This window comes from Miscanthus floridulus, chromosome 7, assembly GCF_019320115.1.
Source record: "Miscanthus floridulus cultivar M001 chromosome 7, ASM1932011v1, whole genome shotgun sequence".
NCBI classification, from domain to species: domain Eukaryota; kingdom Viridiplantae; phylum Streptophyta; class Magnoliopsida; order Poales; family Poaceae; genus Miscanthus; species Miscanthus floridulus.
Window position 1 is genome coordinate 132007302 of NC_089586.1, and position 25169 is coordinate 132032470.

Here is a 25169-nt window from a genome sequence, read left to right on the forward strand (position 1 = left end):
TTTTTTTGTTTTGTTTTATTTGCCGCCGGGCCGGCCGGCCGGATGGAGTATTGGTGTTGCCTTCCAGATCGAACAAATACTCCGTAACAGCATATAGTACACCATGACAAACCATGGAATGCATTGTAATCTCTTTTGTTGGTTCTAATATACCCAAATGGAACAGGCTAATGACAGTATGACATCATCTTGGTCTTGGATTATGCTGACCGAGCGCAAAGGTAGGCAGCCAGGGCGCCAGGCTACCAACTGGTGAACTAGCAAATGCATTAGTCTACTACTGGATGACAGCACTAGAGTCTAGAACTTACAGAGCTACCTCATTGTTGTCACCCTCAACAACACCACACCAGGGCAGGCAATCAGCCAATCACCATCGTATATTATGTACAATACATTTGTCCAAGATTCATAATTGAGAACCAACATAGCCGTCTTGCATCACAATCCAAAAACCAAGCATTATCGATGACGGCCAACTCGAAGTCGACAGACAACAGGTAAGTTGGCTTGGGTTGGCCCTTCTCCTTGCCGGGAAGCAAGACCTCTAGGTACCAATGCAGAATATGTAATGGCCTGCAGCAGCATATCATCTCTTCTCTTCGTATCCACCAGCTCTCCACCCCTCTGCACCAATGTAATGGGCATTCCAGATGAAACCAAATGAGCTCAACAGATACATAGCAAGGGAGATATGAGAGAGCCAGCCATGCCCTGGCGTTCACCACCATGGCTGCTCTTGCTCGCCACCATGCTGAGCACCACGCGCCTGCTGGCACTTGCCGGAGGGATGGCACGTCCCGGATGCCAAGAAAGATGTGGCAACCTGAGCGTCCCCTACCCTTTCGGCATCGGTCGGAGCCAAAGAAGAACAACCCAAAGCCAAAAGAAGAAGCCCCGAAGGTTGTTCCCGCACCACCTAAGAAGGACAAAAAGGTGTGGAAACAAAATGAAGAAGCTCCGAAGACCACCTCCACACCACCGAAATCAAACAAAATGGTGTGGAGACCTAAGAAGGTGCAATCATCCGCGTCTACTCCTCTAGGCACGGATGTTCCATCATCAAGCAAAAATTGAAGGGAGAAGAGTCCTGCTCATTGGACTTAAAATGGTGAGCCCTTGTCGAAGGTAATCGATAGTTATCCTTTATGATTTAATAAACAATTATCAGAATTACTAGATAATAAAACTATAGTATTGTTAATATTAGATCTAAATAAACCTTGTTTATCCTACCATGTTCTATACAAAGTATGCTTTGGTTTGGGTATGATTTTTTGTGCAATCATACTTTCATAGGCTTTTCAAATTAAGCATGGTGCTGAGATTGATTAAGCCTACCTTGGTCAAATTAAACATGATATTTAGTTTGATCACAGTTCCAAAACTACTAAGTATAGACATGGATAAGTAAACTAAGTAAAATATATATAAAATGTACCGCAGAATCTTCACCAAGCAACCCCAAACCTTAGGCCTCGAGCTAGCATGGGGGAAGTTCCCTGCAAAGGTACCTTGTATCTTTTCTTTTCTGCATTTTATCTTCTGCATTTATTTATTTATTTATTTATTATCATTTAAAAAAACTAAAAATTCAAAAATACCAAAAAAAAAATAAAATATGACAAAAATACCAAAAATATTTATTCCACTCTCATATATGTTTTAAGAATGTTTAGTTTCTCCTTCTGGGCCTTTGATATCTTTCTGCTGCAAGGGGAGGCTCGAGTACACAAGCATCTGACGTGGGACTGCTACAATGACACTGGCATCACTGACTTCGCTAGATCTCCCACGGATCTAGCGTCTTATTACCAGATATCACATACCAAGAATAAGTTCACGGCGATTGGGTGTGACACCATCGCGTTCATCCAAGGTGAAAATGCAAACTCTTACACCAGTGGATGCATGTCGTTTTGCAGCAGCAATGCAAGCGTCGACACCAGCGGCCAGTGCACCGGCATGGGTTGTTGCCAGACATCAATCCCGGCAAACCTCACCTACTTCAACACCACCTTCTCAACAAGGCGGAGTACAAGCGTGCTAGAGTTCAACCCATGCAGTTACGCCTTCGTGATTGAGACCCAGCAGTTCAGGTTTGATGTCTATTGTTAGAGGTAACAAAGAAACTAATCAGCCAGGGCTTAAACACCCAGGCGACTGCTCTTTCATATATAGGAGATAAGTAGCACATTGATTACATTGATGGCTCATTAGAGCATTAACTAAACAGCTAACTGCCTGGGTACTTGCACAGTCACTTGTGCTGCCCAAGGCCTTAATAGCAGAAACATAATTAAGCACAGATAACTAAGTGATAACTGGGAGCAGGACTTAACTTCTACAGTTCTCCCCCTAAGACCTGCTTCCCCCATCCTTGATCTTCATGATCCCAATCTTGCTTCTCATGTCTTCAAACTTGGCCTTGCCTAAGGCCTTAGTCAGAATGTCTGCCAGTTGATCATTTGTGGCGACGGACTCAGTCTTGATGCTGCCTTCTTCAACACAATCTCTGATGAAGTGTTGTTTGATTCTGATATGCTTGCTTCTGTCATGAAAGACAGGGTTCTTTGCAAGTGCCATTGCTGATCTGTTATCCACTCGCAGCTCTACTACTTCCACTTTCTTTCCCAACAATTCAGCAAGTAACCTGGACAGCCACAGAGCTTGTGTTGCAGCAGTAGTCATGGCAACATACTCTGCTTCACAGCTAGATAAGGCAACCACTCTTTGTTTAATGGACTGCCAACTGACCAGATTGTTGCCTAGGAAGAATAGACAACCTGTAGTGCTCTTGCTTGAGTCAATATCTCCAGCCAAGTCTGAGTCACAGTAGCCAATGAATCTGGCTTCACTGGATGCCTTGGTGAAGTGCAGGCCATACTCCAGACTGCCTGCCACATACCGAAGGATACGCTTCACTGCCTGCTGATGCTCTATGGTGGGCCTCTCCAGAAATCTACTCACAAACCCGACTGCAAATGCCAAGTCAGGTCGAGTATGAACCAAATATCGCAGGCTTCCAACCAGCTGCCTGTACTGTGTTGGATCAACTTCCTTGGCTGTACTCTTCTTGCTCAATCTTAGCCTTTCCTCCATAGGAGTGGCTGCTGGGTTGCAGTCCACCATACCACCCAATTCCAGTATCCTTTTGGCATAGTGAGTCTGTCTAAGGGTGATGCCATCGGTGCTCTGCTGTACTTCAATGCCCAGATAGAAGCTTAAGAGCCCGAGGTCACTCATCTCAAATGTTGCTTTCATTTCAGCCTTGAAGCTTTCAACATCCTGCTCTTTGGCCCCTGTGATGATCAAATCATCCACATACACACCGACAAGCAACAGAGAGTTTCCAGAACCTCGCCTATAGATTGCAGCTTCATGGTTGCTTTGTCTGAAACCTTTCTTCTTCAATGTTGAATCAAGCTTTGCATTCCATGCTCTTGGTGCTTGCCGTAGGCCATACAGAGCTTTGCGCAAGCGATACACCTTGTCTTCTTGTCCAGCAACAACAAAGCCAGGCGGCTGATGCACATATACCTCCTCGTTGAGGTCTCCATTCAGAAATGCGGACTTGACGTCCATCTGATGAACAGACCAACCCTCCTGTGCCGCCAGAGCCAACAAGACTCGAACGGATTCCATGCGTGCGACAGGGGCGAAAGCATCATCATAATCCACGCCTTCTTGCTGGACAAAGCCACGAGCGACAAGTCTGGCTTTGTGTTTGATAACATTACCGTGTTCGTCCTTCTTCAATTTGAACACCCACTTCAGGGTGATTGGACGGTGACCAGCAGGAGGCTTCACAAGCTCCCAGGTCTTGTTTCTCTCTACTGATCGCAGCTCTTCTTTCATTGCTGCGCACCACGCTGGATCTCTCTTGGCTTCAGTATGCGAAGTTGGTTCGCCAGAGTGCGTTAGATGCAGCTCTGCGAACAGGCGAGTTGCAGGTGGCGGTGTGGGCTGCTGGCCAATGATATTGCTGACAGTTCTGTAGCGAAGTGGTTCATCCTCGTGATAAGCATCCAGTCGATCATCATCATCCTCCAGAGGCGTGGCATGCTCAATCTGAGGACTTGGTGGCGGTGGTGACACTTCCAATGCCGCTGGAGCAGAATTAGCTTGAGGATGAGTTGATGCGGAGCCCTCTGTTCCTTCAACTCCAATTGGGCTGTTTGGTGCGGATGTTCTTGGTGAATCCGGGAGCAGAGGCGACGACGGCGGCGCTGGTTCGCTCACCTCCTCTGACCAGGCATACTCAACTGTGAATTCACTGCTGTTCACAGCTGATGGCCCAGATTCCGGCGAGGACCAATCCCAGCCATGTTCTTCATCAAATACAACATCACGGCTGATCCTGACACGCCCGCTCACAGGCTCAAACACCCTATAAGCCTTAGCTCCTTCTGCATAACCAATAAACACTCCAGCTTCACCACGATCATCAAGTTTCCTGAGCTGAGACAAACGGCGAGTATATGCCACACAACCAAACACCTTCAGATGGCCAACAGTGGGTGTTCGGCCATGCCATGCTTCATAGGGAGTGACATCACCTAGAGCCTTGGTTGGTGACCGATTCAGAATATGCACAGCAGTCATCACTGCCTCCCCCCAAAACTTGGCTGGCATCTGGCGCTGCTTGAGTAAGGCACGTGCCATGGCCACCACGGTTTGATTTCTACGCTCCACCACGCCATTCTGCTGTGGTGAATGAGGAGCACTGTAATGCCTTTTGACTCCTTCATTGGCACAATAAGCAGCAAATTCTGCAACAGTAAACTCTCCTCCGTTATCTGTGCGCAGAACTTTCAGTTTACGCCCACTTTCCACCTCTGCAGCAGCCTTCACCTTCTTGATAGCATCTGCTGCAGCATCCTTAGATGACAGCAGCACTGCCCACATGAATCGTGTGGCATCATCTACAAGCAGCAGAATATAGCGATTACCTGCCGAAGTTGCTGGTGTAACTGGCCCACAGAGATCACCATGCACCAATTCAAGGTGATCCTGAGCACGATATATTGCTGCAGCAGGAAATGATCGCCTCCTCTGTTTGGTGGTGACACAAGTGTCACACACTTGCTCAACATGATCGATCTTTGGCATCCCTCTTGCCATTTCCTCCTTGCCAAGCCTCCGCAGGGCCTCAAAATTCAGATGCCCAAAACGCTCATGCCATTTCCATGCCTCCTCATCCCTGCGCGCAGCAAGACACACTGGCTGTGCTGTCTTCATATGCAGTACATACAGCCGGTTCGCGCCACGCCTCACCTTGGCCAGTAGGCGACCGCTGCTGCGTTCCCAAATTCGCAGTACTCCATCATCAATCACCACCTTTGAGCCATTCTCATCAAGTTGACCGAGGCTCATGATCGAGTTCTTCAACGCCGGAATGAAATAAACTCCATGAAGAACACGATGCTCACCAGTCTTTGCTTCAAAAACAATTGAGCCAACGCCCTTGATTTCCACCTTGGACGCGTCCCCGAACCGAACCGTGCCTCGAACGTCCGTGTTCAGGTCTGAAAACAGGTCACGCTGCCCAGTCATGTGGTGTGTTGCGCCTGAATCAAGGTACCAGCCGCCAGCCATCTCTTCATCATCTGCTCCTAGATAAGCACGTGCACGTGGCTCAAAGAACTCAACGCGCTGCGCTGTATAGTTGAGCTCCAGCGTGCTCTGTTCCATCTCAATGAAGCCGTGAGACAGAAACAGAGCTGCATCTTCCTCACACTCAGCAAACTGGGCACGCCCTTCATGTCCTCCTTGCTGCCCAGCTTGGTTACCGCCGCCACGGCCTCCTCCACGGTTTCCGCCGCCGCGTTCACCACGATTTCCTCCCCCGCCGCCGCGCTCTGTTCCATCACGGCGCGGCTGGGGACATTCACGCGCCCAATGCCCTTCCTGATGGCAGTTGAGGCACGTGTTGGGGCCAACACGGCCGGCGCCATTTCCTTCTCCACGTCCGCCGCCACGGCCAGCACCTCTGCCCCGTCCGCGTCCACTTCCGCGGCTGCGTCCTCCACCACCGCCGCGCTGGTTCTTGAAACCAGAACCGCCAGCTTCTTCTGCGCCTTTCTTCTCCTTCCTGAAACGTGCACGCCACTGCTCCTCAGTGTACAGCAGCTTGCCGTTGATGGACACCGGCTCTGTCACAGCTTGCGCTTCACGGTCATCCACCGCCTTTAGCCTTCCTGTCACTTCTTCAAGCGTGAGCGCCTCGAAGTCGAGGAACTGCTCAATGGCGACGACGATCTGCGCGTACTTGGTCGGCACCGTGCGCAGAAACTTTTCCACGACACGCGCCTCATCGATGTCCCTGTCTCCATGAAGCACCAGCTGCTGGTGCAGAGTTGACAGCCGCAGGGCAAAATCCTCCACCGGCTCGCCAGGCTTGACGTCAATGTTCTCCCACTCCCGACGCAGTCGCTGCAACGTCGCTCGGCGGACCCTGTCCACACCGATACGAGTCGCAGCGATGGCATCCCATGCCTCTTTTGCCGTCGCCTTGTCGAGGAGCGGGAGCCCCAACTCCTTGGGCACAGCAGCGACGATCACCTCCAGAGCTCGCCTGTCGTCGCGAAACTGCACTGGGCCTCCTTCGACAGCTTCCCAGAGGTCGCGCGCCTGCATCCTGAGCTTCATCGTCTGGCTCCACTCATAATAATTGGTCTTGTCCAGCATTGGCCATGATGTGCCGCTGCCGGAATCGCGGTAGACCACCCTGCCTTGCGGCGACTCATAGCGACCGCCGCCACGACGCCTTCGGTCACGCAGTGGTGACTGTGAACGGCGCCTGTCCCGCGGCGGAGTCCGCGGCCGCCGGTTCCTCCGGTCCTCCTCTTCTTCTTCCTCCTCCTCCTCCTCATCTCCCTTCTCTGCTGCTATCTCCGCCCGCAGCTCCTGCGCTGTCCTGGCTGCCGCCTCCGCGGCTGCTGCAGCCTGCTGTGCCGCCTTGACAGCCAGCGCCGCCGCTTCCTCTGCTGCCTTCAAGCGCGCAGCCCTGCCAGAGGGGTCGCCCAGCTCGCCCTCAGCGGCTCCCTTGGACTTCCTAGCCCGGCGCTCAGAGGAGGTTGACGACATGGAGAAGATGAGAAGGTGAGAAGGTGTCTAACCTAAGCTCTGGTACCAATTGTTAGAGGTAACAAAGAAACTAATCAGCCAGGGCTTAAACACCCAGGCGACTGCTCTTTCATATATAGGAGATAAGTAGCACATTGATTACATTGATGGCTCATTAGAGCATTAACTAAACAGCTAACTGCCTGGGTACTTGCACAGTCACTTGTGCTGCCCAAGGCCTTAATAGCAGAAACATAATTAAGCACAGATAACTAAGTGATAACTGGGAGCAGGACTTAACTTCTACATCTCTGACCTTGCAGGCCACCATTTTGCTGACAAGTACATTGATGGCGTGCCTCTTGTGCTTAACTGGGTTGTTGGGGAAGAATCATGTGATGAAGCAAAGAAAAATATGTCATCCTATGCATGTCTTAGCAAGAACAGCGAGTGCATCCCTTCAGTCAATGGCCCAGGGTATCTCTGCAACTGTTCCAGTGGCTATGGGGGGAATCCATATCTGGAAGAAGGCTGCCAAGGTAAGCAACAACCAGCCTTCAATTCCTCTGGTTCAAATAATATGCCAGGTTGATTTAATGAGCATCCTTGTTTTCCTGGTTACATTAACAGACATCGATGAATGTGCCTTTCCTGAGCAGTATCTTTGCCTTGGCCAATGCACTAACACAATAGGAAGCTACAGCTGCACATGTCCAAAGGGAACTCGGAGCACTGATGCGAGTATGATAAATTGTGCTCCTTATCAGGATCCTACAGACTGTAAAGATGGTGTTAGGTAAATCCTTATCTAGCTGTCTGTATATATCATAAATAGCAACTATACGTCAATACTGATGCTCATGGAAACACAAAACTGCAGTTGTGCTATAGTTCAACTAAGGTTGAATCAAAATTAGTTTACTTAAGTACAATCAATGGTCCAATTCACTATTAGTAATAATTTAAATGTTCTGTACAGTTATGAGCCCTTATTTGTTTGCTTTAGTGATGGATGAGGTCACAAGGGACATACAAGGGGACATCCCTTGGTGTATGCTTTTCGCGGACGATGTAGAGCTAGTTGATGAAAGCCGGACAGGAGTGAATCAGAAACTGGAGTTATGACGGGAGACTTTGGAGTCCAAAGGTTTTAGACTTAGTAGAACTAAAACTGAGTATATGAGATGTGACTTCGGCACTACTACTCGGGAGGAGGAAGATGTTAGTTTGGAAGGTCAAGTAGTGCCTACGAAGGATACCTTTCGATATTTATGATCAATGCTACAGAGGGACGGGGATATTGATGAAGATGTTAGCCATAGAATCAAAGCAGGGTGGATGAAGTGGCGGCAAGCGTCTGGTGTCCTATGTGACAAAAGGGTACCACAGAAGCTAAAAGGCAAGTTTTATAGGACGGCGATTAGACCTGCTATGTTGTATGGTGCAGAATGTTGGCCTACGAAAAGACGACATATTCAACAGCTAAGTGTCGCGGAAATGCGTATGTTGCGTTGAATTTGCGGTCATACAAGAAGGGATCGAGTTCGGAACGATGATATACGTGAGAGATTAGGGGTAGCGCCAATTGAAGAAAATCTTGTCCAACACCGGTTGAGATGGTTTGCACATGTGCAACGGAGACCTCCAGATGCACCGGTGCGTAGTGGAATCCTAAGTCAGGATAGTAACGTGAAGAGAGGCAGAGGAAGACCGAAGTTGACTTGGGTAGAGGCAATAAAAGAAGACTTGAAAGGATGGAATATACCCAAAGACTTAGCCTTAGATAGGAGTGCTTGGAAGACAGCTATTCACGTGCCTGAACCTTGATTGCTTCTGTTGGGTTTCAACTCTAGCCTACCCCAACTTGTTTGGGACTTAAAGGCTTTGTTGTTGTTGTTGTTGTTGTTCTGTACAGTTATGCTTATTTATTCGTGCACAATACTAAGAAAATGCCAATACCTTGTTTCATGTGATTTTCCCCCTTCAACCAATGCAAAATAACAGGAGCCAGTGCTGTATTACAACCTGTAATGTCAATAGATCAATATTTTCTCCTTTCTTTGGTTATTGATCTTATTTTCATAGAAAAATACCTGGTGACTGTAGGTATCTCTATCAGCACAGTCTTTCTCCTTGTTTGCATTTTCCCTGTGATCATTCAATATCAAAAGAGAGAGCTCATCAAAGAAAAGGATGGTTTCTTCAAGCAAAATGGCGGATTTATTTTACTTGAAAAAATGCGATCAAGACGAGGAGATACAGTAAGAGTATTCTCAAAAGAAGAATTAGAGAATGCAACCAACAATTTCGATAAGAGAAGAGAACTGGGAAGAGGGGGACATGGCACGGTCTACAGAGGGATTATGAAGGATAACAGAGTTGTAGCCATAAAGCGCTCCAAAGTTTGCAACACAAACCAGAAAGATGAATTTGTGCAGGAAATCATCATACTTTCTCAAATAAACCACAGGAATGTGGTCAGGCTTCTAGGCTGTTGTTTAGAAGTGGAAGTTCCCATGTTGGTCTATGAATTCATCCCAAATGGCACTATCTTCCAGTCGGTCCACAGTGAAGGGTCATCCATCTCATTGGATGACAGACTAAGAATAGCCCTAGAATCCGCAGAAGCGCTGGCATATCTCCATTCATCTGCATTCCCACCCATAATACATGGAGATGTAAAATCTTCAAACATTCTCCTAGATGACAACTACACAGCAAAAGTGACTGATTTTGGTGCATCACACATGCTTGCAAAGAATGAGACCCAATTTATGACAATGGTCCAAGGAACTCTTGGCTATCTAGATCCTGAATATCTACAGGAACGGCAGCTAACAGAAAAGAGTGATGTTTATAGTTTCAGGGTTGTCATATTGGAGCTAATCACAAGGAAGACTGCAATATATTCTGAGGATTCCAGTGAACGGAAGGGGCTTGCATCATCTTTTATGATGGCAACGAAGGAGACCAAGCTTCAAGATATGCTGGACAAGAGCATAATAGGGGTAGGGATGGAACCACTTCAAGCGATTTCTGAACTCGCAAAGAAATGCCTCAGCATGAAGGGGGACGACCGTCCACAGATGACCGAAGTTGTTGAGCGGCTTAAAGTAATAAGAAGAACCTGGCAAGAAAAGCTGACAGCACCATGTTGTGGAAACAGAAAGTCTATATGCAAAACCTTCCTCTAATTGCCCTTCCAGCAATGCACAATATGGAAGCATCGGCATAGAGTTGGAGCATGGCAGATGAATCGAAAGCAGCAACTGAGTTTGAGTTTTATACTCCGATGTTTCGTAATGGACAATTGCACCCATTACTTGTAAGAATGCTAGATAAAAACATCATTAAACAGCAACGTGTTTCTGAGTTTCAGTTCTATACTCCAATGTTTTGAAATGGAGAATATACACCCACTACTTGTAAGAATGCTTGATAATCGGGCACAGCAGTTACTTGTAAGAATGTTTTGTAATGGAGGATATACACCCACTATCATCATTGTAAGAATATGCTTTTACCCCCTACTTTTACGGGGTGTAACTTGTAAGAAAAGAGAATTTGCTTATTCTTTTCCTTTGAGCTTATCTCGAGGAATTAAGGACTAGCATGAGATCCAAAAATAGGAACCGTTTCAATGAATAAGCGAAGCAAGACACCACGCCACAAGTAGTTATGATTCACATCCGCACAGCAGCAGTAGCATATCTCTCCAATATAATGTAGCCAACAAAAACAAGGACGCGCCTACAGACCAAAGCCATGAGCCATCATAGATCGTATGGTTCTAGTATAGCATAATAGCATTATAATTTCTACTCATGAAGGGCACATCAGCGGGGACAAGGACAACCGCATAGATCCCTGGATCTGTAAACGAAGCAATCGAATCCAAATTTTGGAACTACTAAACGATCGAACCGAACTGAAATCTGGAGCCCCCTAACCAGGACGGAAGCACAGACATGAAGCTCTCAAGGCGCCAGACGGTACAGGGAGAGACGACGCATACCCAACACCAGGCAATGCAAGCATACCTCGGACGCGTCGCGAGTGGGGGACTCCTCGCCGGCGACGGCTCAACGCGCCACCGCCGCTGCGCGCAGAAGCCTTCGCCAATCGCCAGCATGGAGGAGACGGCAAGCGAGGGAGAGAAGAGATGGCCTGGGCCCAAATTTGTGTGTGGGCCGAATAGAGAAAGTGGACCGATTACCAAATCTGAGACATGCGTTGGGCTGAACCTTTCACTTCTATTAGGCCATGTTCCGTTATACTCCATCCGTTCTAAATTATAAGTCATTCCAAGAATATTAGAGAGTCAAAGCATCTTAAGTTTGACTAAAATCATAGAGAAAATTATAAAGATTTATAACATCAAATATGTATTACTATGAAAATATAATTAATGAAGAATCCAGTGATACTTAGTTGCTATCATAAATATTATTATCTTATCACATAAATTTGGTCAAACTTGAGGTACTTTGACTCTCCAAAATTCTTGGAATGACTTATAATTTAGAATGGAGGGAGTACCCCATTCCATGGGGGTTAGAGGGGATTGGGAGGGATTTTGACTTTCTAGGGATTTAAACCACCTCAATCCTCTTGGATTCATTTGCAACCGAACATTGCCATAAGGGGGAAGGTCTTTTGACCGCCCAACTCTTATCGAAGCTCTGTTTACTCTCTTATAAACCAAAAAATTGCGTTTTTTAATCCCTCTAGCCTTTTGAAACCGGTTGAAATCGTTTCCTTGGTATTAGTTTCGATGCATCAGCCGTGAGGGAGGTAGTTTGAACTACATTGATATTTCAATGAAGACAAATAGGCTTTATTAAAAAATTATAGAAATTTTATTTTCAAAAAATAAAAAATACTTTTTCTAGAAAAGTTACACAATTTAAACACTAAAATTTGATTTGATCTTAGAAAACTCATATAAAACTTGTTTTAGATCAAAAAGTGAAAACCAGCTTTCTATGAATCTTTTAGGATTAAATCATATTTTGGTATTTTTGTTGCATTTTAGAAAACATTTGGATAATTTTATTGATATTTTTTTTGACAAAGTCTATTTGATCCTTGAACTATCAACGTAGTCCGATTTACCTCTCTTGCGGGCGCGACTGATGTGGTGCCACGTCGCATAAAACCAATATCAAAACCCACTAGGATGAGCGGTGTGGCACCCCATCGCATAAAACCAATATCAAAACCCACTAGAGAGCAATGCCAATCGGTTTCAAAAGTTGTGGGAGATAAAGTGAACTTTGATGAAAGTTAAGAGAGGTCAAAGGACGTTTTCTCTTTTAAATTTTTTTGCTCCAATCCCAAAAGGGTCCTTTATTAGTCCTCCCTACCCTTGTACAAGGAAAAAATCTCTATAAAAAAGTATAAATTTACGTGTGCGTCACCTTGTGCAACCAGGAAAAAGTATAAAAAGGGTTCACGTAGCCGCCCACATTGTTTTCCCTAGGTTTCGAGTGATTTTCTAAATGGTATTTTTTTTCAAAACAAGAGCATCCAAACCAAGTAGAAATTGTCTCTGAAGAAAAACAAAAATACCCTTTTTAGTCAGGTTTTGTGCGATTCATAGCCACAAGGCCCATAACCACAAACAAAAAAAATGTTTCACTTCACGGGAAAATTAGAACCAGCAGGGATAGACCCAGAAGTGGGCTAGGCCTCGGGCTCAACCCCTACCTTCTTTCCTCATTCTGCACGCAAAAGATGAGAGCCACTTACTTTCAGGCTGTACGTAGTCTATATATATGTCTGCCTCTTGCAAATTAGGCTACCAAATACTCCTTTGTATTTATCCATGTTTATTTTACAATAATACTTATCCTTGCATGTTTATTGCCGTCTCCACGTAGATACACTCTGTGGATTGAACACCGTCAGATTAGGGCTTTATGTTAGTCTCACTAGAGATTTCATGTCTCAGTTTCTAAGACTTTTGTGTGGTGTCGGAGACACTGTGAACTGATTTTATCTCTATAAAACTCATTTTACTCTCGTAAAACTTTGATAATATCTATCTTCATTAATATTGTGCCATGTAACCGGGGGCAAAGATAAGGGGAAAGGGAGCCCCGCTAAGGTTGCTTAGTATATACTAGGACTTCTCATTAGCTGTGCTAATCTTAAAAATTACAGGTAAAAGTCTTTCCGACTAAGGTAACAAAAGTCTAATTAGGAATAAAATATGTCTCCTTATTGTGTTTTTTCTCAAGTTTTATATATATTGATTGTATAATTTTTTGTGGCTAGATAAAATAAACATGATGACAATTGTAACAATGTCCCTTTTTATCTTCTGTTTAGACAATTAGCACTTGTCCAAGATGAAGAAAAAGAAAAAGACTAGAGATGGTTTATAATTTTTTAAGCCAACATCAAGGTCAATAATTCTTTAAGCTGATATTAATGTATGACACTGGTATCTAAAAAAAAAGTTGTTGATACTTAACGGACCGCCATCTTCCTCTATATCTGAATCCTGGCTCCGCCCTGCATGTAGCATACTTGCAAAGTTGGTAGCTTATTTAATACCCATCAAACTCACTTGAGACTAGCCTTAATTACCCGTTGTTTTAACAGTAAGTTGATGTACATTGATTCATCAGGTACGTACGTACCCTTTCAACCTTGCATTGATGAAGCAAGCAACACAAGTCATTGCTTAATGCATGCGTGGATGATCTCACTCACTACTACTACTACACTAGTAAACTTTGGTGCGTCATGCGTGTGTCCAACGAAAATTGAAGGCTACGACGAAAGCCTGCGCCGTGACAACAACGATGACCTGGTGCCCCACCTCCTGCTCCTAGCGGCATGGCTCGGGGACCCAGCGGCATCTTTACGGGGTGGGCGGCGGATCCAGCGCATCCTGCTCCTTCGCTTGCATTTGCATGGATGGGTAGCACTCCAGCTAACCGTCGTTGGTGGCTGGCCAGCGTTGGTCAGAGCCAGGGCTGGGGCTGGGCGTGGACTAGACGGGGCCAGCGATGGAGCTACGTTGGCGACGCTACAGCCTACAGGAAGAAGACATCGGGAGAGAAAAGAAAAAGGAAAATAAATAGAACCTGATATGTGGGTCCTCAAGATACTCTGAAAGAAGTAGAACGACTTCAAGTTAGGCCCCGTTCAGATGAAAAAAATTTTGGCCTAAGCCAAAAACCTGACTGAGATCCAAATTTTTTTGGGTTTGGTATTTAGTTGCCAAAAAATTTTGGATGCCATTCCCAAAATCTGGCAGCTGCACCATTAATGCCATGCAACATGCAAACACATGCATGCAGGCAATGCATTCTGAAGCTTCAAATGCTTGCATGCTATTGTCTCTCATGCAACAGCATGCATGTTTCATCAAAATGACACAACAGATGTAATTAACAAATAATCATGCATGATTCATCCACAAAACTGTACCGACGTAACTGTACATATGCAATACACATACATGAGCTCAAACACACAAAACTGTCACGAACGGTTTAGCGGAGCATAAGCAATCGAATCACGAAATTCATTCACCAGATCAGACTCATCCTCAACTTCCTCGGGGTCAGGCTGATTCTCAGACGCTTCTCGCGGCACATAGTTATCATCACGGTCACACCTTGCAAAGTGTCTATCCCCTATGCCACTTATCCTAATGAAATTATGTAGAGCACAACATGCAACTATGATTTGGCTTTGTTTATGAGATGCATAAGAAGGGATCTGATGCAAGATGCGCCACCTCATTTTCAAAACTCCAAATGACCTTTCAATGACATTCCGAAGACATGAATGTGCATAATTGAAGGTCTCCTCTTTACCTTGGGGTTCTGGGGCATCTCGATACTCCTGCAGATGGTACTTAGTTCCCTTGTAAGGGGCAAGGTAACCAAGCCGGTTAGGGTACCCGGAGTCCACAAGGTAATATTTCCCTACATCAGCAAAAAAAAAATTACATTCATGTAGTTGAACAACAAGGACCCAAATGTGCTATCAGATAGGTGTGTACCTGCAGGTGGATGTGGAAAGACATGGCTGTATGTTGTTGTTCCATCATTGAATACTCTCATGTCATGTACAGACCCCGGCCAACCAGCAAGAACAAATGTAAATCTCATGTCAAAGTCACAGATAACCATGACATTTTGTGTAGTCATGCCCTTGCGGCACAAGTGCTGCACAAACTTATCATTGGGCACCACACAAGGTACATGAGTCCCATCTATACCCCCTATGCAATCCTTGAAGTAGGGATAGAACCTAGGGTTTCTCAGTCTAGGATGCATTGTTCTAAATTGTGGGTCGAGAGGCTTAATAATGTCAGCAGCAAGCTTCATCATACACTTCAAAACTTTGTTTAACATGTTGGAGACAGTCCCTAGTGACCTCTCAAATCTGTCCTCAGCTTGCCTAAAAGATTGTGGTGCCCCAAGCATCCAAAGAAACATCCCTAGAGCCTCAACCGAGGTGGACTTAGCACTAGATTTTAGGCCATATGATTGTACTAAAAGATCATGCAGTGTATGGAACATAGGTGGACTCATTCTAAACATGCTAAAACAGGCCTTGCTATCCCCAAGCTTCCTCTGTACCCATTCCAAACCAGTCATGGCAGGTTGCCTATACTCAGCCCTATTCAAATGCTTGTCGATGTGCAGGGCATACTGGTACATACCATAGATAAAAGCATCATCATCTTCAGCATCCTCTAGCTCAGCCATCATCATCTCTTGTAAAACATCCCAAGGGTCTACACAATGGGTTGCTGCTGCTGGTACAACATCAACCTGTCCAAACAAACAAAGAGTACAGTCAATCATGAATCACATTACAAATCATGTCATGCATGACTGCGTTCACTGACATTTGCCATTCACTCTCACCCATGCATCACATAGTTCAAATGGTCACCATACTTGAAGTTCAGCAAACATTACTACATTTTAGTTGTTGAAATAAGAAACATCAAAAACATAGTTGAAACACACATTCATGCAGTACAGACTTAGTTCATATGACATAGGACATGGCCGACATTGTTTGAGGACACCATTACGACATGAACTTCAAATCATAGACGAAATAAGATAAGATGGTCTATGGGTCGACCGGCGCAGCTTGCTCGATGATGATCATCCTTTCTTTAGGGCCATTGGCAAGGAAGAAGTCCATATCACTTTCATTGTGGATGATCTTGTACAGGCCCCTGAACAATGTTGGAGTCTGTGCACTTATACCCATCTCCTTTGCTATCTGGGTGACCCTGTCTATCTTCTGGCTAAGGGCCGACCGTGAATTCTGGTCCTCTTGCTTCCTGTGCTCAAACATGCTCTCCATCAGGAAGAGCCTACGGTTGGCAATTTCATTGTGTGTCCTCATGTTGTTGTCCATTGCCCTCAGTGCTGGGCTCTTGGACCTCTTGCGTGGGCTGGATGCAGTGGTGCTCGTGCTGCTGGCCCTCTTGTTGCCAATGCTAAGTGGGGTCAGTTGGTCTTCCTGTTCATCTCCTGCCTCTTCATTGGAGCTTCCACCATCCAAATCAATAGTACCACTTTGACCAGCAACAAAAGATGTGGAGCCATCTACTATGTTTCTAGTAAACATTTTGTCCATTTGATCTAAGTACTCAGGCAAACCTTTCTTGAACTTCATCAAATCAGATTGCCCCTGCAATATGAAATCAATAATTATGCAGTGTTGTACTTAGTTAGTGCTAAAACTCAGAAGAGATAGATAGATCATTTACGTTGGTATTTGCTTTCCACCATGCATCAGTGGCATCAACAGTTCCATCGTCGCTACGGCCTAAGCCAGAGGCGTAGCGGAGCTTGTTACAGAATGCCCATTGGGCCTTCAGCTGCCTTAGCCTACCAGCAATCTGCTCCCTGTCATGGACCAAACCTGTTGCTGCTTGGTACCTCCTTATGAGGTCCCTCCAGCCAGTCTTGCTCATGACTCCCTTGGTACAATTGCCAATAGCAATTTCATGGCACCATATGTCACAAAACTTCTTAGTGTTCGGTACAGTCCAGTTGGCCTTGTGTTTCATAGCCTAAACGATGCTTGTTTCAGTTCACGACATGTACAGAGATTAAACCATTTGGTAAACACTTAAGCTAGGTTCATCAATATCTACAACTGTAGTAGCTTAAATTTGTATCACACAAAACTCATAGCAAGATCAACTAAATAATACATATAGCACCCTAGACACATGCATGTAGCTCACCAGATCTACTAGTAAACAGAAGATCAAGGAGAAAGGGAGTGGAATTTGTACCGGGACTCGTGGGTCGTGAGTGTTGTCGTCCTCATTGAAGTTGTCATCAAGAATGGCTGGCCCCGGCCCGCGTACACGCGCACTACGGCCCCTGCGACGGCCACCAGCACCTTCCCATGGAGGAGACAGAGGAGGGACGAAGCCGCCTCCAACGGATGTTGCACCCATGCCGCCTCCAACAGATGTTCCTCCGCCGGCGATGGAAGTGTTCGACCCGAGGTTGCGCGCACTGTTGCGGGAAGTCACACGGATGGGGGTGGGAGCCATGGGGGGGGGACCTCGTTGTCCCCCCGAATGTAGCCCATGTAGGCCTACATCTACGGCCAGTCCTCGCCGGCGTTGAGATCCAGCGACTCCAACCCTAGCCGGGACTGGTTGAATCTGCTTGAACCTAAGAAGGTTTGCGTCGCATCGGGGAAGAGGCCGCTACCGCCGGCATGGCCCCAGGGATTACCGGGCGCCAGGAAATCCCTGGTGCACGCGTCGTTGTCGTGGCCGGCGCCGTCGATGCCGTGGTCGCCATTGTAGCCGACGTCGTTGATGTCGTCGCCGTCATGTCCTTCCATCACCGAACGCGCGAAGGTGGTCCTCGATCCGGACTCCGATGGGGTGGATCTAATGGTGTAGCTCATGGATCTGTGCGGCGGCGTTGGGATAGCGGGAGATCAGCGGCGGTGGGAGGGAGTGACCGGTGGCAGGGGGCTAGGGTTCGAGAGTGGATGAGAGCGAGGGATAGAGGGGCAGTGTCGGCCGAGCGTGATGAATGGATAATGGGATGGGTGCGGGGTACCAGGCGGCCTTCACGCCTCCCAAACTGAACAGTGCCAGGTCGAACACCTTACCGTGACCAGTACCGATCCAAAAATTTTTGGCTGCCGTTTAGTTCCAAAAAGCCCAAACTCAAAATTTTTTGGGCTGGGCCAAATTTTTTTACAATCTAAACGGGGCCTTAGAGCCTAGTCGTTCAAAGGGCCACCGCATGGGCCTGGCACGTGTCTACTCGGACCCACATGGAAAGTTCTCAGTAATACCTACCCTAGATCCTATGACACTAAGAGGCCTCATCGAGGGAGCCTCCACATGAGGGGGGTTGTTGATGTACTGCCTCCTTTTAAAAAAAAGGATGAATATTAGAATTAGAAAAAGGCCAAATTGTAAACTTTGATTATTTATTAGTCAAACTTTGTTTATATTTATTGCAAAAAAATATACCGCGTGTCTTTTGGTATGATATTGCTCATACTGGATATATCACTACTATAGAAAACTTTGTGGAGACGTGCGTTTTGGATTTTTGGAGGCAGGCAAAGCAACCGCCTCCATTCAAAGGTCATCGTTAATGCGCAGACCACGGAGGGGGGCGCTTTGCCCGCCTCGGTTAACCAATACGAAAAAACAAAAAAGCCTGCAGCCTAGCCCTAGCCTGGCCTGGATCTAGGCCTCGTGCCACCGCCCCTGCGCACCGCCGCTGCCGGGGGAGCAGGCCCTACACCGCGAGTGCCACCGCCAGGGTTGCCTGATCCACCACCGAGGGAGCTCGATCCGCCACATGCGCGTCCGCCGTCACCGGATCTGGCCATTGCACCTTAGCCAGAGTAGGGGCTGCCGCACCTCCCCTACTAGGTGTGGCGTCGCAAGTCGAGCCCTCAGTGTGGGAAGCGGAGGTGGCCGTGACCGCACCAAGTTAGGAGCAACCGGATGTAGCCACGGCGGTGTCCAAGGGTGCGGTGCAATCCGTGCCACCGGTGGCCCTGGCAGCGACGCCTAAGGCCGGCCGAATGGAGGAGGATATGGCTAGAGGGTCCCCGGGTGTAGTTGCGGTGGTGGAGAGGATCAACGGGGGGGTCGCCCATGCGGGGTGAGCCATCGCTCAGGTGGATGGCGCCTCAGGACCCAACGTCGATTCTCTTCTCGCTCGATGATGCTTCTGAGAGCATGGAGCGGGAGAGTCTCAACATTGGGTTCTAGGCCATGATGGCTGCCTTGAGCTAGGCTAGGGGCATCCTACGTGATGTCATCGTTGCCACTGGCCGGGTATGCGCTTGATCTTCCCTCTCGCTTTCTTCTTGTCTTCATGTATTCTTGTATTTTCATATTTTTTATATTGGTCTTCTTTTCAGTCCCTTATTGCTCGTAGCCAGGGGAAATCCTAGTTCCTCCATGAGCAGAAGGCAGAATGGGACCGCCTCACCAAGGAGGCCTAGCTACCCGGAGATGTGAGCGCCTAGCTTGCTGTCGTCCAACAACGGGAAGCCGAGGCGCGTTAGGACGCGGAGGAGGTCCATGGGATGTTCTAGGATCTATCGGTGAGGGTGCGGTAGGACAAGGAGGCGGCCACCAGGGTCTGAAAGGAGCGGGACAAGCTGCTCCAGAAGGATGCCGAGGCTAGCTAGCAGGTCGTCGACCTCCTGGTTGAGCTAGAGACAGAGCGGGATCTCAAACTGAGGGCCGAGGAAAGGTCCATGGCCCTACAGTAGAGGGCGAATCAGGACACCAGGGAGATCGCCCGGCTGCACAGGGAGCGAGACGAGCTATGCTAGACCACAGAAAGACTCTGGTTGGAGCACGGCTTGGTCCACGAGGAGCGCGACTGGGCCGTCCAAGAGCACGAGGAGGCGCGTCAGGTGGTCAACTCCCTCTGGGTGGATCTTGGAGTCTCCATGACCCGAAGGCTGGAGGCCGAGAATGTCTCTACCGGGCTAGGCATGGTGCTTGCCGAGGTGCAGGGGATTCTTTAGGCTGAGAGTGATGAGCATGATCTCTTGCACGCCGCCGTCGGGGTGGTCTTCTATGACCTGGGGGTGGCGTAGCTGGAGGAAACTAGCTCACTTGCGGCCCGTGCCGCGAGTGGGCCAGCTTGAGGAGGACTCCTTTCACGTCAGGATCACCCAAGCCTTTACTGTTGCTCGCTCTCATTATGATCGAGAAATCAACTTGGAGGTAATGAGCCTCGGCTTCACGCCTGGCTACAAAAACTCTGAGCTGGATGAGATTGAGAAGGCGGTGACTCCCATTGCGCGAAACCTGGCGAACAGCCTAAAAGACAAGGTTCTCCCTTTGAGGAAGTAGTTAGTTTGAATAAGTTTGATAAACATTTATCTGTAATATGTGGACAAGTGTCGGTACTTTCATGTTCGAACACAATTTCATTTCGTGATTTTGTTTCGTTCATTTTGATCTTACTTTCTTCCCTTTTGCAATCGAGAAAAAAGGTTTATGCGATCCGACCCTTCTGTTTGTTAAGACCATAGGGCCCAAGGTGTATAAGGGGGAAATTTCGATTATGCTGGTGAGAAAAGTTACTATAGCTATCGAGGCATGGGCTTTTTGCTGTCTTACCAGGCGTGCTCATTTATCTGTTCCCACGAACCTTGCCGCCAATCTTAGCGTGAGGAAAAGGTCTGATGCAATGAATGTTTTGAAAAAGATGAGGTATTTATACCTTTGTTAGCCCCCGGGTAAGATCCGCCCCCTTGCAGCTGTTGGGGCCAGATGTTACTGGAGACCGAAATGAGGGTAGTGAACTTGCTCTTGTATTCGCATGTACCCCTTACTTTAGATTTTGGTGATGGTTCCATGATTGTGTGTTTGGTCTTATCGCTGGCCCAGCCTTCCCCGAGCCCCCACGCGTGGTGGGGATTCGGTCAAGGGTCGGCTCGTTTTGTGACTGTCGCCCTGTCTATGGTTTTTCGCAACTGGAGGGGTTGAGGCGATGTCACTTGCCTTGATGGCTCGAGTGACGTGCCTGATAAGGTCGCTAATGGGGATGTTCGAATGGAATCTGATCCCACTGCTTTGCGACAAGGTCGGCAAAGCTCTTGGGCGGCGTTCCGTTGCTCCTTGACCTATCCTCCAATAGATTCCCCCTTAATGGGGACTCTATGGGCTCGGCAAGAGGCTAGATTGAACTTAGAAGGTTGAGATGACCCTTCCCGACTCAATGTGGGATGGGCAAAGGATGCTAAGGCTAATCTGTGTTTTCTCACCTGGCTCTTGTTGGACGCGAGGCGGCCTTAGACCGTTCGTGGGTCAGCCTTCGAACCTCAGTCTCTCGATCTCGAATCGAGTGGCTCGAGCTCCCGAGACCCTTAGGGTCTGATAGGGGTCGGCCAAGTTTCGCGCGTCACCCCATCCTCGGTTTCCACAACCAGAGGGACTGAGTTGATGACACTTGCCTCGATGGCTCGAGTGTCGTGCTTAATGAGCTCACTAATGGGTATGTTCATGTGGAATCCGGGTCCCTCATTCGCTGACGGGGTCGGCAGAGTCCTCATGTGGCATTCCACTACTTCTTAACCCGCCTCTCGGTAGATGCCTGAGCCATTCGGTAGGCTCAGGTGGCCCGTTGGCCTCTCCTCGATGGAGATTCTATGGGTTTGGCTCGAGGTTAGAATCGAACGAGAAAGGTCGAGATGTCCCTGTCCGCTTCTGAGCGAGGTTGGGCAAGACCGCTGGGGCTCATCATGGTTTTTCTCCCCTGGATCTGTTTGACATGAGGAGGCCTCGAGCCCTTCATGGACCAACCTTCGAACCTCGGTCGGTTGCCGCTCATATCGAATGAGGTGGGCGCCGCTTCATGGCGTGACACGAAGTGTTGAGATGCGATGATCGCATATGTAACGTGCGGATGATGGGATTGATGTATGACTTAATAGAAGTGAAAGCGGGGGTCGGTAATGTTACCTCGGTGGTATGGGCGATAAGAGGCTCTTACTGGACATGTCCGTGCGAGGTTCGAGTCTGATGTTTGCGATGGGCCGGCGTGACCTGCACGAGCATTGTGATTTTTCGTTTCTGTCTCTCGGTGGCGATTCGAACCGTTCGATTGACTTTAAGCGACCTGACAGCTTCTCCTTGAAGTAGATTCTGCAGGCGGACCCCTCTGAACCCTTCTTAAGAAGGCTGATGCAAGAACTTCGGGTATGGGGAACTGTGAATTTGATTAAGCTGGTGAACAAAAAACACCGTAGCCGACGGGGCGTAGGGTCTAGCGGTTCGTCTAGTTTTACTCAAAGTTATACACCCGCACCCCGCGTCTCTAGTTTTTAAACGTAAAGAGGGGTCGGGCGATGAGGATGTCTAAACAAGTAGACACCCTCGGTAGCCCCCGAGCAATGTCCGTGCCCCTGCCATTGCTGGGGTCAGAAGCTCGGTAATGAAATTAACACGCAAAGTAAGTAACAGAGGTGCTTATCTTTCAGCGATCATTCGTTCGTTGTTTTACCTAGGCCGTCTGAAAGGTCCTAATATGGCTAGAGGGAGGGGTGAATAGCCTATTTAAAAATCTACAAACTGACTAGAGCAATTTGATTAGTATAACAAATAGCGAAATGCAAACTTGCTCTAGCTCTACAAGGGTTGCAAGCCACCTATCCAACAATTCTTATTGTTATGATCACTAGGCATACAATTTACTAGTTCACTACTCACTAAGAGCTCTCACAATTGCTACACTAAAGAGCTCCACTAGATGAACCTAATCCAAAAAGCAAGCTCTCAATTCTAGCTACACTAAAGAGCTTGTTATAGCTAGTTTGCGAAAATGTAAATGAGTAAGTGAGGTGATTATACCACCGTGTAGAGGAGTGAACCAATCACAAGATGAATACTTTATCAATCACCGGAAGAATACCAAAGGGCAAGAGATAATCAATTTTCTCTCGAGGTTCACGTGCTTGCCAACACGCTATGTCCCCATTGTGTCGACCAACACCTGGTGGTTTGGCGGCTAAGAGGTGTTGCATGAACCTTGTCCATACAATTGGACACCGCAAGAACCTACCCACAAGTGAGGTAACTCAATGACACCAGCAATCCACTAGAGTTACCTTTTGGTGCTCCACCGGGGAAGGTACAAACCCCCTCACAATCACCGGAGATGGCCACGAATAATCACCAACTCATGTCAATCCTCCTCCGCTACTCTAAGCTGTCTAGATGGTGGCAACCACCAAGAGCAACAAGTGAATCCCGCAGCAAAACACGAACACCAAGTGCCTCTAGATGCAATCACTCAACCAATGCACTTGGATTCTCTCCCAATCTAACAAAGATGATGAATCAATGATGGAGATGAGTGGGAGGGCTTTGGCTAAGCTCACAAGGTTGATATGTCAATACAAATGGCCAAGAGAGTGAGCTTGAGCCGGCCATGGGGCTTAAATAGAAGCCCCCATGAAATAGAGCCGGTGTACCCCTTCACTGGGCACAACTCAGGGTGACCGGACACTCCGGTCAGTTCGACTAGACGCAGGACCCCAGCGTCCGGTGGCCCGATGCTTGCCACGTGTCATCAGCTTCAAACACCGATCACCCAATCTCAACGGTCAAGTGAGGACAGGACGCGTCAGTTAGAAAGTGACCGGACATAGGACCCCAGTGTCCGGTCGTTTCTAGTAAGGTTCCAAACAAGAAATTTCATGACCGGATGTGTCTGGTCATGCTCGACCGGACTCACCCGGCGTCCGGTCACTCAACGTTTCCTCTGTGCGCCTCACGTCAGCGTACATCAGCACTGACCAGACGCACCCTGCCAGTGTCCGGTCACTCTTCGCGCCAGCATCTGGTCACAAGACCAAGATGCCTGCTCACTGCTGCTACTGACCGAACGCAGGACCCCAGCATCCAGTCACTGCACCATCAGCATCTGGTCACTCTGTAAACCCCTATCTTTTCTGTATAGGGCGCCGGTGGCACCGTCGGACTATCCGAACACTCCGCTAGTGAAGTTTCTAACCCTTGCTCAAATGTGCCAACCACCAAGTGTATCACCTTATGCACATGTGTTAGCATATTTTCACAAATACTTTCAAGGGTGTTAGCACTCCACTAGATCCTAAATGCATATGCAATGAGTTAGAGCATGTAGTGGCACTTTGATAACCGTATTTCAATATGAGTTTTACCCCTCTTAATAGAATGGCTATCTAACCTAAATGTGATCACACTCGCTAAGTGTGTTGATCACAGAAACAAAATGGCTCCTACTATTTATACCTTTGCCTTGAGCCTTTTGTTTTTCTCTTTCTTCTTTTCCAAGTTCAAGCATTTGATCATCACCATGCCATCACCATTGTCATGATCTTCACCATTGCTTCATCACTTGGAGTAGTGCTACCTATCTCATAAATACTTTGATAAACTAGGTTAGAACTTAGGGTTTCATCAATTAACCAAAACCAAACTAGAGCTTTCACCGTCTGATCGACTTAGGAGGCCTGTTGGGCCCCCCTGGATGGGGGTTCCATCATCAAGTCGTTCCATGGTCCTGCTTGGGGAAGCGGAGAGTCGCCTGCATGTAGGTGTGCCCTGATTCTCGTGCCCAGCGCGTGGTGGTGGCAGGCCATGCCCAGGCAATGTCCTGTTTGACTAGGCGGCATCTCATCGACCAGGGTGCATCCTGTAGGTCTAGGCATGTCCTGTCGGTCTAGGCACGTCCCCTCAGATTCCCATCGGCATTGATTTCCCATCTGCATTGAATAGGGGAAGGAAGAGAATTTTTATCCCAACCTTTCACCTTTCCTCAGCTACTATGCCTCTTCCTTAAATAGGGAGGGAGAGGGGAGTTCCCATTCCATTCCTTAGCCTGCTTCTGAGCCGCTACCTCTTCTCCTTCCTTTCCACCGAATGCGTTCGTGCGTCGCAGCGGTTCCTAAGTGAGAGAGGGTAATGCCAGGGAGAGAAAAAACTCATAGATCTGCTTGTGAATCTAGAGCGTGATGTCGAGCTAGAGGTCATCCAACGTAGATGAGATGGTGTCTGCCACCTTTACTGAGAAGGGGCCGCTTCTGCCGAAGGAGGAGGTGCA

The 25169-nt window shown here is 47.7% G+C and overlaps 1 long non-coding RNA gene and 2 pseudogenes across 1 annotated transcript; 1 reads left to right on the plus strand and 2 right to left on the minus strand.

The window, feature by feature from the left end:
• Positions 1-104: 104 nt before the first annotated feature.
• LOC136468025 (uncharacterized) lies at positions 105-11241 on the minus strand. Its single transcript, XR_010761670.1, has 4 exons — positions 11109-11241; positions 9162-9216; positions 9028-9093; positions 105-627 (listed from the first exon to the last, which is right to left on the minus strand). It is a non-coding gene; the product is annotated as an uncharacterized lncRNA (long non-coding RNA).
• LOC136468024 (putative wall-associated receptor kinase-like 16) lies at positions 621-10418 on the plus strand (annotated as a pseudogene).
• Positions 11242-14565: 3324 nt separating the features above from the next.
• LOC136466309 (uncharacterized) lies at positions 14566-17131 on the minus strand (annotated as a pseudogene).
• Between the last annotated feature and the right edge of the window lie 8038 nt (positions 17132-25169).